Source organism: Schistocerca americana, chromosome 3, assembly GCF_021461395.2.
Source record: "Schistocerca americana isolate TAMUIC-IGC-003095 chromosome 3, iqSchAmer2.1, whole genome shotgun sequence".
Classification (NCBI taxonomy): domain Eukaryota; kingdom Metazoa; phylum Arthropoda; class Insecta; order Orthoptera; family Acrididae; genus Schistocerca; species Schistocerca americana.
The window spans coordinates 141,679,001-141,695,704 of NC_060121.1; positions in this window are offsets into that span (position 1 = coordinate 141,679,001).

The following is a 16,704-nucleotide window of genomic DNA, read 5'->3' on the forward strand; positions in this document are numbered from 1 at the left end:
TTTCTAACAGATCGAAAAACCGATCTACAGCAACTCGATTAAACCACATTTCTCGTGCGATTGATGTGGCCGCTGGTGTTCCTATTGTTAAGGTAGGATTTCGTACAAGAAAGCCATTTAACCAATCTCTTCCAGTAGATTTGGCTGCAGTATTAAATGGATGTTTGATGATGTTTCGTTCAGGTAGCTGAAAAGCAAGTTCTCAAAGGTCTTTAAGTGTTAGGCCAAAATACTGTCCTTCCCTCTGTGTTAAGTAGTCTTTAAGTTCTGCGTCTTGTTCTAGGGTAAACACACTAGTGATTGGTCCTAACCTTTTCACAACTGTATAGCCAGGATTAGCACGTTTCTTTGCCACATGTCGTTCAATCGTTGTCTGTGGCACGTTGAACTGTCGAACAGCCCTGAAAGAACCCATATGAGCTTCTATAACAGCATTTATAGCGCCTCCCATTGACTCCAGTGACCAATCTTGCCTTGCGAACTATCTGAAATGAAACACGTGGAACGTACTATTAAGTCAGATCATTCCTGGCAATCTGTATTATATATGGTGGTGGTGGTGGTTAGTGTTTAACGTCCCGTCGACAACGAGGTCATTAGAGACGGAGCGCAAGCTCGGGTTAGGGAAGGATTGGGAAGGAAATCGGCCGTGCCCTTTCGAAGGAACCATCCCGGCATTTGCCTGAAACGATTTAGGGAAATCACGGAAAACCTAAATCAGGATGGCTGGAGACGGGATTGAACCGTCGTCCTCCCGAATGCGAGTCCAGTGTGCTAACCACTGCGCCACCTCGCTCGGTGTGTATTATATAGTAAGTACCATATTTCCAATACTCAGTCGTTACAGCATTACAAGAATACTGACTTTGCACGTTTCGTGTACTTTTATTCACCATATAGCCGAAGGCATACTTTGTAATTAATTAGGAAACGTTGGAATAACGAATATCATTCTACTTACAATTGTATTCAACGTATAATATACTTGTTCAAAACCCGCAGCGAGGTAAACACATGAGACGATAAGAACGTAATGGTTGGACAAATAGTAGGGGCAAGACGGGGAAGCTCCCCATCTTGCCCCCTACCACGCTGTCAGGTTATGTTACGCCTACATGAACACTACTTAGTGAACATTGACTACTGGCACAGCAGTTTACTGTTAATATGACGTACTTTTCTGTGCTATATATACAGTCTGGGCAAATGTTCACGAAACACACGTTTTAGGACCTCGAAAGATGTAAAACATTGCAAATCAGTATAACAATTGCACGTACCTTGCAAAGCTCACAGGAATCGCCGCGAAGCTAAGGTTCAGCAATGTCAACACATTGGGACCTGAGTATTGATGATGTTGACGTAGCTATCCACAGATGGCAGCACTCTAACTGTAGCTTATAGCCCTTCCCCGTCGTACCCCACCTCCTCGTCTTGCCCCGCCTTCCCCTACAACAACCAAGACGGAACAATAACAGAACAAGACCAAGTAACGAAGGGTTCAACTCACAGATGCCGCCTTTTGTCCTACTGCCCAATCTATACACCGAAGAAGCAATGACAAAAAAAAAAAAATGGGTTGAACAATGCGATTAAAAATCATTGTGAAAGCAAATCAATAACAAGATCTGCCAATTTTTCTTTAATCAGAGAATGTGAAGAACAAATACATGATCTGGTGAATGGAATGAACAGCCTAATATGTACAGAATCTGAACAGGGAGTAAACCGAAAAAAGACCAATGCAATGACAAGTAGCAGAAATGAAAATTGCGAGAATCTTATGATCAAAATTGGTGATAACGAAGCAGATGAAGATAAGGAACTCTGTTACCTTGGAAAAAAAACCATGACGGAAGAAGCAAGGAGGACCTGAAAACCTGACCAGCACAGGCAAGAGGACATTTCTGGTCACGACGACTGTATTGCTCTCATAGGCCTTGAGGAAGAAATTTCTGAGAAGGTACTGTTAGAGCACTGTATTGTATGATAGTGAATCATGGACATTGGGAAAAACCGAAACAGAAGGGAATAGAAGCGTCTGAAATATGGCACTACAGAACAATGTTAAAATGAAGTGGACTGATAAGGTAATGAACGAAGAGGTTCTCCGCAGAATCAGTGAAGACAGTATTATATGAAAGACACTGAAGCCGGCCGGAGTGGCCGAGAGGTTCTAGGCGGTACAGTCTGGAACCACGCGACCGCTACGGTCGCAGGTTCGAATCCTGCCTCGGGCATGGATGTGTGTGTTGTCCTTAGTTAGGTTTAAGTAGTTCTAACTTCTAGGGACTGATGACCTCAGCAGGTAAGTCCTATCGTGCTCAGAGCCATTTGAACCATTTTTTAAAAGACACTGAAAAGAAGATGGAACTGAATGGTAGGGCTTCTGTTGCGACATCAAGATAACTTCCATGGTACTGGCCGGAGCAGCCGAGGGTAAAAGATGGTTGGCTAGTAGCGGGAGGGGGGGGGGGGGGGGCGGCAGAGACTCGAATACCTCAGACAAATAATTGAGGGTGTAGGGGGCAAGTGCTATCTTGAGTGCTGAGGAGGAATTCATGCTGGACTGCATGAAGCCAGTCAGAAGACTCATAAAAAAGTGCAGGAAGTTTTAATCAACGTATCCCAAATGTGTGGATACACTGGTGAATTTTATCTTACCTTTCGGTCGAGGTGCTCCTGTCCATATCCGCGAGTGTAAATGAATGCCAAGCAAGGAATTGTTTGCAGCTCAGACAACAGCTCGCTGTTTTTCTGAATCCTCCCCCTGCTGACAAGTTGCAGTTCGCAGCAGTATTAGGGTGTTGATTAAGGCCTTTATCACGGGTCGACATCAGTTATCCGAATAAATCACTCCAGTTGACGGAGACGGTGCCACTTTTCACTATCGATTTTGTTGTGTTAGGCCTGCTTCCCCGTTCACCACCACCCCCTACCTCTGCACGACTGGTACCCAGTGAAAGGAAACACATCAACCATACACCAGCGGCAACAATAATAACTGCTTTGTTTACATCAACGCCACGGCACGCCGATAGCGATTCTGTTTTGTCGCGTGCGCTCCAGCGTTCTCACGCACGCCTGCCCGCGCTAAATTATTAACAATTATCTCATTTTTCAAACGCCGGACACAATAGCGCCCGCAGCCTTCAACCGTATTACTTTCCCCTCTTTTTTGTCCCCGCCACCCCCTTTCGATTTTTTACCCCGGCGACGGGAATGAGGGTGCACTGTGGCTGCCACGGACAGGCATTAGCGCCGGCGGTGAAAAGAGGACACGCGGGATCGGGGTGTTCGGCAGAAGCGGTAATCAGCGCAGGAGTGGGGGGTGAAGCGGCGGTCAAAAGCGAGCCGCCCTCAATCGCGCCCGACAACAATAACAAACACTGATTCGCCATTAGCGGCAAATATCGAGCCGCTGTCGGCGGCGACGCGCATACGTCGACCCACCGCCGGATTCGGTGCGCAGTTTCGAAGGGCGAGGTATCGATTACAGATTAATTATGGCGGTCCCGGCCAGACGGTGGGGGGGGGGGGGGGGGGGGGTTTGTCGGGGGCCCGCTGATCCCGGGTAAGAGCGGTCCAGCCGCGCCAGGCCAGGCCGGGCGGGGCCACGCAGCTATAATTGCTCTGACGGATGAATTCAATTTGGCGACGGCCCTGCCCGAGGCGGCGGAGACGCGCTGGTTGCATCCGGGCGGACTCACGTCGCATCCACCGAAGTGCTCTCTCTACCCACGCACAAATGTGGATCAGTGCTCCACTGTCGGTAGGTATCGCTCCGGATTCTTCTGCTTCGCTATATCGCCGTAAGCAAATCCTTCCCACAGAGAGAGAGAAAGAGAGAGAGACAGAAAGAACTAGAAAGAGAGGGGGGAGAGGGAGACGGAGAGAAACAGGAACGGGTGGGGGGAGAGTGTGTGTGTGTGTGTGAGAGAGAGAGAGAGAGAGAGAGAGAGAGAGAAAGGGAGGGAGAATAGCAGGAACAGGGAGAGAGAAAGAAAGAGAGGGACAAATGCAGGAACAGGGGGACAGAGGCAGAGAGAGAAAGGGAAGAAGTAGGAACAGGGAGAGAGACAGAGAGGGGAAAGGAGGGAGAGAAGCCGGAACAGGAGGAGAGGGAGAAAAAGAGAGGGAGAGAAGCAGGAACAGGGTCAGAGAGAGAAAGGGATGGAGAGAAGCAGGAACAGGGTCAGAGAGAGAGAGGGAGGGAAACAAGTAGGAACAGTGGGGAGAGAGAGACAAAGAGAGAGAGAGAGAGAGAGAGAGAGAGAGAGAGAGAGAGAGAGAGAGAGTGAGAGAAAGAGAGAGAGATGGTATTAGTACTGTGGTTAAAAAATAGTTCAAATGGCTCTAAGCACTATGGGACTTATCATCTGAGGTCATCAGTCCCCTAGACTTAGAACTAAAACCTAACTAACCTAAGCATATCACATCCATACCGGAGGCAGGATTCGAACCTGCGACCGTAGCAGCAGCGCTAATTCGCCTAGAACTGCTCGGCCACAGCGGCCGGCAGTACTGTAGTGTTACGCGTTGTTTCCTGGGACACTGTCGTAGTGTAATGTTAAACGAGGACATGTTTCCACAGGCTGTAGCTGTATGTAAAAATTTTATTAACTGTGTACCAATTTCTACCTCAAGGTCATCACTAAGCACTTGCCTGTTAATATAAAAAGGACAAACATGAATCAAACACGTTCTTTAAATGTAAAGACATGTACAGGTTTGTATGAATATCAAGAAGAGAAACCAGTACAAAGCAAAGAAGGTAAAGCTGTAAGGTGGAAGGAGTGTACAGACGATCTATACAAAGGAGATGATCTTGAAGGCAATATTATAGAAATGGAACGTACATGAAAATTGAGTTGGGCGACATGATACTACGCGAAGAATCTGAAACTGCACTGACAGACTTAAGTCGAAATAAGGCCCCGGGAATAGAAACTACGTCAGCACTACTGATATTCTTAAGAGAGCCAGCTATGACAAAACCCTTCCATCTGGTGTGTACGATATGTGAGACACGCGGAATACCCTCGGACTTCAACAAGAATATAACAATTCCAATTCCAAAGAAATCAGGTTCTGACAGGTGTAAATATTATAGAAATCACTTTAATAAGTCATAACTACAAAATGATGACACGATTTATCAACAGGAGAATGGGGAAACTGCTAGAAACCGACCATGTGAAAAGTCAGTTGGGGTCTCAGGGAAATGCAGGAACATGTCAGACAACACTGATCCTACGAGTTATCTTAGAAGATGGGTTAAGGAGAGACAGGCCTACATGTATAGCATTTGTAGAGAAAGTTTCTGCCAGTTTTAAGTGAAATTATGGTCGTAGCAGGAGTAAAGTACCGGGATCGGAGGCCTATTTACATCTTGTACAGAAACCAGATGGCAGTTATGAGAGCAAAGGGGAATGAAAGGGAAGCAGTCGTTGAGAAGAGAATGAGACAATGTTATAGCCTATCACCAATGTTATTCAACCTGTACATCAAACAAATAGTAGGGGAAACCAAAGAAATAGTTGGAGTAGCAATTAATATTCGGGGAGAAGAAATAAAAGTAAAGAGAGAAATAGTATTTGATTTCCTGGCGGATTTACTATGGGGTCATAGTTAGTAGCACACGTCGGCTAGTTTTCATCTGCAGTCTACACTCGACACCGGAGACAACACGGTTTCGAAGTTTTGCTCGGTCCTGGATATGAGAGCGGAGGGGAATGAGAGGGAAGCAGTCGTTGAGAAGAGAATGAGAAAATGTTGTAGCCTATCGCCAATGTTACTCAATCTGTACTTTAAACAAATAGTAAGAGAAATAAAAGAAATACTTGGAGTAGCAATTAACGTTCAGGGAGAAGAAATAAAAGTAAAGAGAAAAAGAGTATTTGATTTCCTGGAGCATTTACTATGCGGTCCAAGTTATTAGCACACGTCGGCTAGCTTTCATCTGGAGTCTATTACTCGACACCGGAGACAACACGGTTTCGAACTTTTTTCGGCCCTGCAGGGGTGATCGGATAGACAAAGTAGTTAATGCGACCGATGGCGATAAGCAGAAAATCCTGGTTCGAGTATTGTTCCGGCACAAACAGTTGACATTAGTGCACAGTAGCATTAACCAAATCTGTTTACTACTGTACAGTTAACGTCAAACCGTATTTGCAATATGCGACTTCATGTAGCAGAAGATACGAAAAATTGTCAGATAGTACATTGATAATAATATTAAAATGTGTTACTTACAGATGTTGTGCAAAAATACGGAAACACAGCGAGAAATGCGAGGTTGAAGATAAATGCACATACTAGCCAAGTACGCAGGTTGCACTGTTGTGTTTGACCGCGATCGGCAGATGTGCAATCTCCTCAGCGCATTACAAGTGTCAGCTGCGGTCTCTGTAGTCGTGGGAGCAGTATATCGGAGGAAAGTGAATTCTAACTTGCTGGTGTTTGCATAGTGGGTGCTTCCGTAGGTAAGAAAGCCGAAGTGTTGGGTGTTGCAAGAGGCACCGCGCCCAAGTTTTATTACTAATACAGCGATGATGGTGTCTGGTTTGTGAGGTGCTCAACTGCGTGGTCATCAAAGCCTTTACAAGCCTTTACAGTCCAGTCTAGCCACTGGGATGATGGTGAAATGATGAGGACTACACAGACACCCAGTACCGTGCAAAGAAAATTCCCAACCCGGCCGGGAATCGAACCAGGGACCCCGTGATCCAGAGGCAGCAACGCTAGCCACTAGATCACGAGATGCGGACATACCTCATGCAGCGAAAGCACAAATTTATCATCCTCTAAGCCACAACGCGGACGAAACTGTGTGTTGAGTCACCATGACCTACGGTCGTTGAAGAGGATTGTGACGAAATATAAGAGAGGCGACAGCTGCCAAGGTCTCTGCAGAACTGAATGGCCCTCTCACGAACGCTCTCAGCACCAAAACAACACGACGGGGGATCCATAAGCAGCGAACTGCAGGACGAGCTAGAGTCCCAAAAATACTCATCAGTGATGCAAGCGCCCTTAACAGGAACCTGTGTTACCGGAGACATAAAACCTGGAATATGGAGAAGTGTAAGGGAGCTTCCTGGCAGATTAAAACCGCGTGCCGGATCGAGATTTAAACTCGGGACTTTTGCCTTTCACCGACAAGCACGACTCACGACCCGTCCTCACAGCTTTAATTCCGTCAGTACGTCTCCTACCATCCAAACTTCACAGAAGCTCTCCTGAATATCAGGTAGGAGACTACGTACATGGAAGATATGTCGATCCCAGTAGCTGCGCAGTGATCTCTCGTGTGGCGTTGAGACCCTGTTTTAGCAACTTATAGAATAGCCCCTCATTCCACACGGAGTCGAAGGCTCTGGTGACAGAGCCGCAGGCCATGTAGTGTCGACGAATCCTGTTAATGATCAATGTTACGACGAGTATGAACTATCTGCAAGGTAAACTCTAGCACTGAATGTTGTAATTACGATATAAATCACAACCACATCATAGTGACAGCTATTACTGAACACTTGTGCACTTTAATGTAACTGGTTCGATAACGGTGAATCACTGTTGTTTTCCGCGCAAGAACTGGCCAAAGCATACATGAATGGTGTATCAAAAAAGACTAAAGGCTATCGATGTACTGAAATAATGCCGTTTATAATATACCGTGCATTAAGCAAGAAAATATCACTACCGTTTATACGTTACTTTTCATGTCTGGTGGTAATATTCATCAATAAATCTGGCGTTATCGTAATCCATAAATTACTTTAATGTTTGCAAAAAAGATTCTACTATAAAGTGCTGGTTCGATGTCGCAAAGGAAAATTAATGGTAGTAAACTGATTTAATAATTGAACAGACTGAGTAGAATTAGAATTCGTTGCACACATTATGCGATCCCCTAACATTTCTGCCCGCATCTCGTGGTCGTGTGGTAGCGTTCTCGCTTCCCACGCCCGGGTTCCCGGGTTCGATTCCCGGCGGGGTCAGGGATTTTCTCTGCCTCGTGATGGCTGGGTGTTGTGTGCTGTCCTTAGGTTAGTTGGGTTTAAGTAGTTCTCAGTTCTAGGGGACTGATGACCATAGATGTTAAGTCCCATAGTGCTCAGAGCCATTTTTGAACCCTAACATTTCTACACGACACTCTTTTAATTATCTAAATCATAAATTGCCTGAAAAATGAGTGATTGTATTATACACAGTTATGTACCCTGACACAATTAGCACAAGCACGCCGTCTTCAGGCCACAAGTGGCCCATCGGGACCATCCGACCGCCGTGTCATCCTCAGTGGAGGATGCGGATAGGAGGGGCGTGGGGTCAGCATACCGCTCTCCCGGTCGTTATGATGGTATTCTTGACCGAACCCGCTACTATTCGGTCGAGTAGCTCCTCAATTGGCATCACGAGGCTGAGTGCACCCCGAGAAATGGCAACAGCGCATGGCAGCTGGGTGGTAACCCATCCAAGTGCCGGCCACGCCCAACAGTGCTTAACTTCGGTGATCTCACAGGAACCGGTGTATCCACTGCGGCAAGGCCGTTGCCCCGTTTTTAATGATGACTACAAAAATTGTTTCGAACAGTGGAAGCACCTGTGGGACAAATACATTAGTGGTAATGGAGAGTGTTTTGAAGGGGATAAAGTTGTTTTTGTAAACAATTTGAAAAAGTATTGCTTTTAAAAAACAATTCCGGTTTCTTTTTGGGTACTCCGTCGTATGAGTACAGCGAGTGCAGACGTCAGTGGGCAGAAGTTGGGCTACAAGTACTGTCGCGGGCTTACGGGTGCTGTGCGCTCACGAGTTTGCAATGCAAAGCAGGAGCCTGGACTGCGCCAAACTGCATTAGCTGTCGCCAGCGGCGAGAAACTGGCGCCAGCGACACGGAGCGCACAGCGTATGAGCCGCAAGCTCAACTCTTGTAGACACTCAAACAGGTCCCCCTCCTGCACACTGCAGTCTGTGTTTGTCGGCCACCGCTCGTGCGCACTCGGTCCTTTTCTCTGCTGCTGCTCCTGGGACTTTGCTGCTAAACGAGAGCGTCTGAAGGGATAGACACACGCTTCGTCCAGCCCAGTGACTGTCGCTCGTTCCTGAGGGATCTGCCATAAAAGATACGCTCTTCGTGAAGGCCTTCTTTCTGCGTGACTCGATAGTGTGACAGGCAGGACTGGATGGATGAGGCAATTATATCCAGCGGCTGTGTCAGGACGTCCCGAGCGTGGCTGATCATGGAGCTCTGTAACTTTCTTTACCCGTCGCCCAACTGTACTACTACCGACTGCAGAATCGCCATATACTGCCCACAAGCGTTTATGGATATTCACCACGATTTCTTTTGGTGTACACAAGAATTCAGTAACAGCACGCTGTAGCGTGAGTCGTGTGTAGACGCCATTTGGACGCTGTACTACCTGTACAGCTCTGCCATTTACTTGTAAGGGTATTATCATATCGCCGGCTTAGTTGTGGAGTATCTTTGCGGGCAGTCGCGTCTGTCGAGTCGAACATGGGACCCGGAACTGTTATGTTGTGTAGTGAGTAGCTCTGCATGTGAGAGGCATTCAAAAAAATGGTTCAAATGGCTCTAAGCACTATGGGACTTAACATCTGAGGTCATCAGTCCCCTAGAGGTAGTACTACTTAAACCTAACTAACCTAAGGACATCACACACATCCATGCCCGAGGCAGGATTCGAACCTGCGACCGTAGCAGCCGCGTGGTTCCGGACTGAAGCGCCTAGAACCGCTCGGCCACCGCGGCCGGCTTGAGAGTCATTGTTAGGATAGAAATTGAAGTGCTGCTCCAAGTGATATTATATTAAAGTGATGGAATATGGAAGTGATTCAGAGGAAAGTGCGTAATGAGCTAATCAAAAGTGAGCAGTGCCGCCGATGACATATTTGTGTATCCTCTCGTTGAGCGTCACACATCAATCATCCGCGCCGTGTTCTGTCTCCAAGAATGAACTAATAATAATCGGTAATACTATTTACCACGAAACAGAGCATTTAAGTGCCAGTGTCTTGTAGCGAGCGTGAGAACGTGCGTTCGGTCATCGCGTTCCGCATCGTCAACAATCAACCTCGTCGTGTAGGGTTACGCGTACGCTCGTCTGAGTGATATTGTGGACTGGTAATCATACACGAATTGGGATAAACATTTATGAATTAGAATGTAAACAGTGCAATCTGCGATTTTCTTTAATCGTTCAAATGGGTCAAATGGCTCTGAGCACTATTGGACTTAACTTCTGAGGTCATCAGTCAAAAAATGAATCAAATGACTCTGAACACTATGGGACTTAACATCTGAGGTTATCAGTCCCCTAGAGGTAGAACTACTTAAACCTAACTAACCTAAAGATATCACACACATCCATGCTCGAGGCAGGATTCGAACCTGCGACCGTAGCAGCCGCGCGGTTCCGAACTGAAGCGCCTTGAACCGCTTGGCCACCGCGGTCGGTGGTCATGAGTCCCCTAGAACTTAGAACAGCTTAAGCCTAACTAACCTAAGGACATCACATACATCCATGCCCGAGGCAGGATTCGAACCTGCGACGTAGCGGTGGCGCGGTTCCAGACTGTAGCGCCTAGAACCGCTCGGCCCACCAGGCCGGCCTCTATAATCGTCTCAGAATATAGTTGTTCATACCAGACGTCGAACAGTGTTGTATTTTATCGTTGAGCGGCTCCCGTAACCCCACGTGCATATTTAGACAGATAATTTCAGGCAGCAGTGTGGAGCAGAACAGTACGACCGCCGCCGGATTATCAGGTACGTGGTGTGAATAGGGCGCACGGTCGAAACAACAACCGGTTTAAAGGTACCCCACCCATTAGTACTCCCGGGCGTGTTACAAGCATCACTGGCGCACAGAACAAACATCAAATGTGAAGCACAAACAAGGACGTTTGTCTATCTATATTAATGGCTTTTTAAGAAAAATGTGGGGCATTACTTATTGAACGACCCTCGTTCATGGCTGGATTTCTAATGACGACTCTCGATTACGTTGAGACCTCATTTGAGCGTCCTTCGTTACTCGACAACTCTCTCCAGAGGGTGGTGTTCAGCGAGAGTGCAGATGGATAGGGCGTCATTTGCATTAAATATGGAGCACTGTATAGTTACAATTCACTCGCAATGAAGTCGGCCCTGTTCAATGTACGCAACGTTCAGTGAAAACGTGCGCCACCGCAAACTCCTGCGGCTATACCGCCGAGAGCGATCGAGGTAAGCCGCGGGAGAATGGCGGTCGCGATCGCTTTTTCCAGACCACGTAACGTTTGCGCCAAACTTCCGCGGTTACGCCCTGCGTCGACAGTCAGCGCCAAAATTACAGCCGCCCCGGGCGACGAGCGCTGTTTTTTTTCACTCACTTGATCGACGGCAGCTCTCTCTCTCTCTCTCTCTCTCTCTCTAAAGGTGGACGAATGCGAACGAACTGCACATGGGAAACCTTTCTTAAATTTGCAAGATATGTCATGACAGATGGAAATAGCCTCATCGAAGGTCTGCAGAATGGACAACAACAGACCCGAAGTGTAAGAGACACATGGTCCAGTTATGTGGTCAGACAGTCTCTGACAACTGTACGATCTAAGGTCAAACAAGTCAGCTAGAGTCGATAATACAGCTCTGAAGTTGAAGAAACTTGCAGTTGTTTTCGATAAGAGCGAGAACTATCGCACAATTTCACTGAAAAGAATAATATACTGAAGAATAGACAAGAAAATTGAGGAGTTTTTAGACGATCAGTTTGGCTTCACATAAGCACCGGAGAGGTGTTCCTGACCTTTGGTTTACCAATGGAAGGAAGATTTAAGCAGAACCAAAACACCTTCATAAGATTCGTCGGCGTAGAAAAGCATTCGAAATAGTGAAATGGTTCAATATTTTCGCAATTCTCAAAAACGTAAGCTGTAGGGAAAGACGGGTGACATGGAATATGTATAACAACGAAGAAGATACAGGACAAATGGAAGACCAGAAACCAAGTGCTCGGATTAGAGTCCAGCGTGCTAATTACTGCGCCACCTCGCTCGGTTAGAGGGTGGTGTTGCTCCTTATACGTCATGACCTAGAGCCCTCTCCTGCCATAGTAATTGGTAATGTTGTGTCCGATTCACTTCTCTTACAGATTCACCCTTGTAGTGGATGTGATACAACGTTGTACACAATGGTTCCGTATTCGAATGGAGAGTTTACCGACATGGTGTTTACTAACGGAAAGGAAAATGGCAACGGGCGGTGGGCAGCAATGTTGTATCGGGAGACCTATCCCTGCCGACAAAAACGACAGCATTCAATGTTTGCAACAGCGTTTCGCCGTTTGTCTGAGACAGGATGGTCTTAGGATGCAGGAAATCATGAAGGATGTACCCGAAGTGTTCGGACAGCAGACTTGCAGGAAACTGTGATTAACACTGTGGAAAGCGATCGCCGTGTCAGCACTGGTCAGTTGGCCAGCCAGTACCGGGTAACCCAGACGACCGTGTGGAACATTCTCCATGACAATTGTTGCTACCTCAATCACTTACAGCGTGTGCATGGATTAGTAGCGACAGACTTTCCTCATCGGGAGCAGTTTTGTTACTGATTTCTTCACCAGGCAACCACCATTCCGAGATATGTACCATCCATTCTATTTCCAGATGACACCACCTTTTCGCGGAATGGTTTCTTCAGCTTCCATAAAAGTCGTGTATGGGGTAGTATGAGAACTCCCATGGTATGATGACAGCGAATCACCAGCATCGGTGCAGCCGATATGTGTGGGCCGGGATAGTTGGCGATCGTCTTTTGGACCAGTCTTCCCTCTACGTCGCTTAACAGGCATGAAGCATCGTTGTTTCTTGCGGGTGACTTTGCCTCCCCTCCTGGAAGAAGTGCCGTTGATGAATCGAGGGGTTATGTGGCTGCTACATGATGGCGCTTCAGCCCACTTCGCAGTTAACGTTCGGACACATCTCACTCGTGCCTTTCCTGGTCGATGGATCGGACGAGATGGCCCAGTTGCTCGTCCACCGAATCTCAACTCGTGTGATTTCTGGTTAAGGAGCCATCTCAAAAGTACCGTGTATGCAGAACCCGTTTCAGATGTGAAGACACTGGGAGCAGCGTATTTATGCTGACACTGTTGGAGCCTGGCCGATGTGAACGTACGAGACAGAACATACAACGGCACTTTCACCTATGCTCTGAGGCACATGGAAACCACTTTCAACACATACTGTAACTGTGGCTGCGTGGTACAGCGCGTATTAGACCGCAAGCCCACCCGTTTGGCCGTGCGGTCTAACGCACGACTTTCCGGGCGAGAAGGAGCGCCTGGTCCCCAGCACGAATCCGCCCGACGGATTTATGTCGAGATCCGGTGAGTCGGCCAATCTGTGGATGGTTTTTAGGCGGTTTTCCATCTGCCTCGGGGAATGCGGGCTGGTTCCCCTTATTCCGCCTCAGCTACACTACGTCGACGATTGCTGCGCAAACAAGTTCTCCACGTACGCGTACACCACCATTACTCTACCACGCAGACATAGGGGCTATACTCGTCTGGTGTGAGATGTTCCCGGGGGGTCCACCGAGGGCCGAACCGCACAATAACCCTGGGTTCGGTGTGGGGCGGCGGAGGGGTGGACTGCGGTAGTCGTCGTGGGGTTGTGGACCACTGCGGCTGTTGTGGGGACGGAGCCTCTCCGTCGTTTCTAGGTCCCTGGTTAACATAACATAACATTAGACCGCAATCTCTTTAACAATATATGACTGAATAACCATGCATTTCCGGACATAAGTTTATCAGACCTTTATGTTCCGTATCCTCTGATCGAGAAGTTTGTATACGATGGAAAGAGTCACCATGAATGTAGGAGAAGGAACGATGGAAATGAAAGGAGGTTCGGGAGTTAGATTTAGGATGAAAGAATATCAATGAAAAAATTCGGTGATGATAAAGCTGTGTCCAGGGCAATTGAGGAAGCATTACAAAACGTTCCGAATGAAATGGACAGTCTACTGATCACGGGATGTGGACCGATGAAAGTCGAAAGCAACGAGGAGTAGCAGAAATGAGATTAGTGATAATATCAAAATTGGGGACCTGAAGGTAGTCGAAGTGAAGGGTATCTGTTACAATGGAAGGAAGACAACTCAAGACGAGCGAAGCAGAGAGAACTGAAAAAGCAGAGCAGCACAGGCAAAGAAAGCATTCCTGTCCAAAAGAGTCTACTGCGAGCAAACATTCGCCTTAATTTGACAAAGAATTTTGTGAGGATGTACGTTTCGAAAACAGCATTGTGAGAAAGTGAATCGCGCACTGTGTGAAAACTAGAAAAGTAGAAATTCGAAGCGATTCAGATGTGGTGCTATGGACGGAAGTTGAAAGTTAGATGGACTGATAAAATATAAAAAATGAGGAGCTTCCAAGGATCAAAATACTAACAAGGAGGAGAGACGTGTATTGTGTTAAGACATCGGCAGCTAGCTTCATTGGAGTAAAGGGACCTGTACAGTGGCGCCAGGCGTCAGGGAAATTCGCATCCTCGTGACCACCTGCTACTACCTCTTTTGCTAAAATGGTTCAAATGGCTCTGAGCACTATGCGACTTAACTTCTGAGGTCATCAGTCGCCTAGAACTTAGAACTAATTAAACCTAACTAACCTAAGGGCATCACACACATCCATGCCCGAGGCAGGATTCGATCCTGCGACCGGAGCAGTCGCTCAGCTCCAGACTGTAGCGCCTAGAACTGCACAGCCACTCCGACCGGCCCTCTTTTGCTAAGACATAGCTAATGTAGAGGATGGAACCTAAACTTTTACCCAAAACTTAATCACTACAATAGTTACGGAATAGCATTTTTAATAGATCAGTGATTTTAAAATGATGCAGTAGCTTCATTTAAATGGAAAACATTATCAGCGAAGCGTGTACGGTATCGGTAAAGAGCGATGAAAAATTTTCGTCTGAGGGCGTTACTGCAGCGTACATGTAACGTAGGGCGACTCCGATACGGGTGTACAAGCTCCGATATCTAGGAAAGGGATTATTGCGGCATTTGTGGTTCTCCAGCGTGCATGCGATAAACGCGGAAACGTGTATTAGGCAACGTTATTACCAAATGCGTACAAACAGAACCAACATGCTGTCATTCTTTCCTTTTTTTAACTGCCAAAGGACAGGCCCTGGTAGACATCCATCAGAGAGTAAAGTACTTGTGGGGACAGCATGTTTGTCAAAAACCATCGTTGTGGAATGGTGCGCCAAGTACCTTGCTGCGATTTGTCACAAGACGCCGGTCGATCTGGGAGGCCAGCCACATCCATTATGGACAACTCGAGTTGGAGACACTCGAGGACAACTCAAGTTGGAGACACTCGTGGTCAACTCAAGTAGGAGACACTCGAGGACAACTCAAGTGGGAGAAACTCGAGGACAAAAGTGGGAGACACTCGAAGACAACTCAAGTGGGAGACACTCGAGGTCAACTCAAGTGGGAGACACTCGTGGTCAACTCAAGTGGGAGATACTCGAGGACAACTCAAGTGGGAGACACTCTAAGACAAGTGGGAGACACTCTAGGACAACTCAAGTGGGAGACACTCGAGGTCAAGTAGGAGACACTCGAGGACAACTCAAGTGGGAGAAACTCGAGGACAAGTGGGAGACACTCGAGGACAACTCAAGTGGGAGACACTCGAGGACAACTCAAGTGGGAGACACTCGAGGACAACTCAAGTGGGAGACACTCGAGGACAACTCAAGTGTGAGACACTCGAGGACAACTCAAGTGGGAGACACTCGAGGACAACTCAAGTGGGAGACACTCGAGGTCAACTCAAGTGAGAGAGACTCGATGACAACTCAAGTGGGAGACACTCGAGGTCAACTCAAGTGGGAGACACTCGAGGTCAACTCAAGTGGGAGACACTCGAGGTCAACTCAAGTTGTACGAATGTAGTGTGGGACAATACGTTGAGAATGTGGGTTTCACGGGAGGCGTGCCAGAGATAAATCCCTGCAGTCGCGCTATCCTCTGTGTCCTCGGTGGCTCAGATGGATAGCCGGCACAGTAGCTTAGCGTGTTCGGTCAGAGGGTTAGCTCCCTCTGTAATAAAAATCTGAGTTAATCGATTAACAACGAACTTAAACGGATGCCTTACGACGTCCGCCCCGAGCAGGTGCAACGAACAAAATCGAACAAAATGAGATTTTAAAAAAGAAAGAATGTGGGTAGAGAGTCTGCGATGTAAGCAGGAGATCCCTGGTTCAAGTCCTGGTCGGGGCACACATTTTCATCTGTCGCCGTTGACGTATGTCAACGCCTGTAAGCAGCTAAGGGTATTCATTTCATTGTAATTTCGTAATAATATTTGTTTATTTACCGGTTTCGGTTTAAGTAAAAGCCATCATCAGAAGGAGCTGCCAGCAACAGCCATAGGGGGCCAAAATTTGTGAAGCCTTTACATAACCAGAAACAGGTAGATAAACAAATATTATTACAATCTCGACTGTTCATTTTAATTTAAATATCCATGTGAGGCATTGTTCCATGTTTAACTGGGCCATCCCTTTGAGTTTTCCTTCAATAAGGCATTGTTAGTCTTAAATTTGTATGACCTTACGGGGAGCTTCCCTTCGCTGTACGTCACTGGCGATCAGACCTCTAGCATCTTTGG